Raw genomic sequence first — 4,883 nt, forward strand, 5'->3', positions numbered from 1 at the left:
TCATAAGGTTTCTCTCTAGGATGAATTCTCTGATGACAATTAAGGTATGTCTTCTTTGTAAAGTCCTTTTCATATTCCCTATATTTGTAAGATTCCTCCCTGGTATGAATTCTCTGATGTTGACAAAGTTTTGAATTTTGGATGAAGGCCTTCCCACACTCTTTACATTTATAAGGTTTCTCTTCTTTGATGATAAAACATATGTGCCTTACTCTTGAAGGCCCTCCTACATTCATAAGGTGTCTCTCCATTATGAATTCTCTAATGCATTGTAAATGGTGCTTTACTGCTGAAGGCTTTCCAATATTCACTATATTCATAAGGTTTTTCTCTGTGAGGCATAGTAAGGTATTTCTTACTGGTGAATGTCTTCCTACATTCAAAACATTCATATGTTTTTTCTCCAGTATGAATTCTCTGATGCATGGTAAAGTATGACTTACTAGTGAAAGCCTTCCCACAATCTTTACATTCATAACGAATCTTTCCAGTATGAATAGTCTGGTGTATATTAAGATGTGATTTATTCCTGGAGGTCTTCTCACATATAGTAAGTACATTCATAAGGTTACTCTCCAGTATGAACTCTCTGATGTTGAAAGAGTTGAGAGGACTTCTCACAGTCATTACATTCATAATAGTTCTCTTCTATAAATTCTTTGCTCCTGGAAAAGAAGAATAAAAAAACTGATTAACTCTAACTTTGCTTCCAATTCTCAAGGTTCCTACTTGCTCAAAAAGTTTTAGCTGAAAAAACTAGTCTCACAATTCTTCCACTAAGGATTACAGATTATCTCATGTAAAAATATGATAAAAAATTAAAATATAAATAAATTGACAGATTTAAATTACCTGGAAAGATGACTTAGATGAATGTATTCTAATATAAATGGTTGACACTCTTAATGGAATAAGGAAATGAATGACTATTAAAACTAAATGATTTCAAAAGAAGGGAAAAGGCCTCACATGTATAAAAAATATTTATAGCAGCTTTTTTTGTGAAGGCAAAGAATTTGAATCTGAAAGGTGCCCATCCTTTGGGGAATACCTGAACAAGTTATGGTATAGAAATATTATGGAATATTATTGTTCTATAAGAAATGCTGAGCAGGCAGATTTCAGAAAAACATGGAAAAAACTTAAATCATCTGATACTGAGTAAAGTGAGCAGAACCAGAGGACATTGTACACACTAACAGCAATACTTTGTGGTAATCAGTTATGATAGACTTACTCTTCTCAATAATACAGTGATCAAAGACAATTCTAAAAGACTTGTAAAATAGCATCCATATCCAGAGAAAAATTCAAAGTCTAAATGCAGATCAAAGTATACCATTTTTACTTTTTTAAATATTTTTCTTAATCATAGTTTTTCTTTTTTGTTCTGATTCTTTTGCAGCATTACTAATATGAAAATATTCATAACATATTACACATTTATAATCTATATACCTGTATAAACCTATTTAACCAAATTATTTGCTATTATTTTGGGGGGTAGTAAGGGTGGGATGGAGAAAACATAGCAAAAATGAATGTTGAGGGGCAGCTAGGTGGCACAGTGGATAGAGCACCGGCCCTGGAATCAGGAGTACCTGAGTTCAAATGTGGCCTCAGACACTTAATAATGACCTAGCTGTGTGACCTTGGGTAAGCCACTTAACCCCATTTGCCTTGCAAATAAAAAAAAAGTTTTAAAAAAATAAATGTTGAAAACTATCTTTACATATAATTTGAAAAAAAAGATAAATTTAAAAAACAAACCATGATGAATTTGAAAGATTGCATAAGTAGCTAGGTGGCATAGTGAACAAAGTGAAAGGCCTAGAGTCAAGAAAATTAATCATTCTGTGATAATGTCAGGACTCAGACACTCATCTATAAAGTTAATTATTTCTGCCATGAAAACCCCAAATTAGGTTGCAAAGAGTTAAACATGACCCAAAAATGACTGAACAAGCACAAAAAATGTATTCTTGACCTTAATGGTGAAAATAGAAAGGGAAAACACTGAAGAGAAAGGAGAATTTACAGGGTATAGATGATGAGAGATAGCAAGGAAAATGGAAGAAAAGGAAGAAAATGAATAAAGAAAAAATATGAAGTAAGGTAGTCATATCAAATACTTTCTGCCATAAATATGTCTGCTAAAAATCCAACATATCTACTTTGTGACCAAATGATTAAATTTGTAGGAGTAAGAACCACTTACAAAAAGGTAAATACACGTATGTACAGCTAGGTGGCTTAATGTATAGAGTATTAGAAGGATAGAGTCAGGAGGCTGGGAATTCAAATCCAGCCTCAGAACTTAATACTTATTAGTTGGGTGACATTGGGGCAAGTCACTTAACCCTGATTGCCTTGAATACAGGAACATATCCAGTTGTCCCAATTCATATCTGCCCCTGACCTAGATGGCTCTGGAGGAGAAGGCTGATGACTTAGCACAGGTGCACCTCCCACCCCAAATCCAATTCATGTGCTTGTCATAGCATCATCTCCCTGATGTGATGGTATTCTTCAAGAATGAAGGACAAATATCATCAAGATAAAATATTAATAACTACCCAAAACAATACTTTGTTATCTAAGTAAACCTCAGAACAATTTAGATGTATCACTAAATAGTTACAGATTAGAAAAGACACTTTAAAATAACAATTTTGGAAGTTAGTACTTAAGTACTTCTAAAGCTGCTGATTTGTGTTCTAAAAAACAGCAAAGCAACTTAAGGTTTAGTTATAAAACAATAAAAGCTATAATGCAATGGTCATATGACTAGGTTTGCTTCCTCAAAATGTTATTGAAAGCAAAGAAGGATATTTCTCAAATATATTCATTACAGATTTTGTGAAATACTCAAAACCTACAGGCCAAAGGATGAGGGGTTATAGCTAAAAAAATCTTGTCATAGGAACTTATTCTTGTTCTTTGATAAACATTATTTCAAAGTATAAAGAAAAGAAAGATGATACTTAACAGGAAAGCCTAACAGAAGGGAAATTGGATTAGGATTAAGAAACATAAGCATCGGGGCAGCTAGGTGGCACAGTGGATAGAGCACTGGCCCTGAGCCAGGAGCACCTGGGTTCAAATCTGACCTCAGACACTTAATAATTAGCCTAGCTGTGTAGCCTTGGGCAAGCCACTTAACCCTATTTGCCTTGCAAAAACCTTAAAAAAAAAAAAAGAAGAAAAAAAGAAACATAAGCATCAAGCAACAGAGAAGCTTTGATTAAACCATCTTGTTACATATTAAATAACTTTGAACAACAAAAACGACCAACAGAACAGCACATTCCAATGACCCATTTCCTTGGTTTTTATGTAGTCACCTGGGCAGCTGCTGTTTGAATTATCTCCCTCTGACATCCAATATGGTTTCTTTCTTTCCAAATGATTCCAATCTGATTTGGAAACTACAAATCCTGTTGAAAATTAAAAAAAAAAAGTGCTAGGCACAGGCAACTCAAAATTCAATCACAGAACAAAAAGATGGAATATTCCTTTCAACTCTTAGTAGAAAAGTTGGGGAATAAGGGTGAAAATTTCATACTATCCAAGGCACTGTAATATTATCTGATTTTGTTGTGATTATTTTTTTCAATCAAAGAGAACTTAATGGTCTAGATGGAAGGGGAGGTTAGGTTTGTGTTGTTTTGTTTTTATTTAGGAGGGTGAGGAGAACCCAGAATTTTTTTTAACATATCCCTAGAGGGGCAGCTAGGTGGCACAGTGGATAGAGCACTGGCCTTGGAGTCAGGAGTACCTGAGTTCAAATCTGACCTCAGACACTTAATTACCCAGCTGTGTGGCCTTGAGCAAGCCACTTAACCCCATTACCTTATAATAAAATAAAAAATTTAAAAAAAAGTATCCCTAGAACTCAATAAAAGCATTCAAAACTAGATCAAACTCTCTTTAGGAAGAAAGTAGGCAGGCTAGAAAGACTCCAAAAAATAATTCAAAGGACCAGAGAAGGATAGTCTATTATATGGTAATGGTTTACACAGTAGGACCTGGGAAAAATAATTTCATTTGACACTGCTTAAGACAATGGGACCACTTCATGTGGGGGAACCTACCCTGGGACTAATCAAAAAATGTTGGATTTGAAGCCACAGAGAAGAGATGATATACTCTCAAGGATAACATCAAATTTATTACTTTCCAGGAATACTAAGCAAAGACCTTTCTCCTGGAAAGAGTATTATGTCTCCTGACTATAAAAGGACTTTGTATGCCAAAGAATCCCCAAGTTGCTATAGTTCTTCAGCATCACCTTCCTGTACAACTTTTTCTGAGATGGATTCAAATGTACCCACTCCTCCCAGGTGAATTATACTGCCACAGCTTGTAAAGTCACTGATTTCTGAAACACCAAGAACATGTTTGCTTACCCAGGCATAAATCTAATTGTTATGAAGTTTGCATATATACTCCTTATGACTAGGAATTGTTTCAATCACTTATGTGTGATCCACTACAGTGATTGGTGCATAACAGGCACTTCAGAATTCCTCTCATTCACTCCACTTTTGCTTTTTTAACAATGCTCAGAATTAGTGACAGGGCATGCTTAATAATTGATTATTGTTGCCAATGGATCCAATAAAGACAATTTTCAATGTGTGTGTAGATTTTTTGCTTTTTTTACTAGGTGAACATGATTGTGCCAAATGCTCCTCTACTATCATCTCTTATCTGAAATACTGTGGAAAAAAATGTTTTAGAGGTGAAAAGAATGTAAATGGCCCAGTATTTTCCAATCATATATTTAAAACTGAGACTTTAGAGTTCAACTTTCTCATTTTGCAAATTAAGAAACTAAGACCCAGAAGGGGAAAGTAACTTGCTAAAAATCAAAAGGGAAC

This window comes from Macrotis lagotis, chromosome 1 (genome assembly GCF_037893015.1).
Source record: "Macrotis lagotis isolate mMagLag1 chromosome 1, bilby.v1.9.chrom.fasta, whole genome shotgun sequence".
Lineage (NCBI taxonomy): Eukaryota > Metazoa > Chordata > Mammalia > Peramelemorphia > Peramelidae > Macrotis > Macrotis lagotis.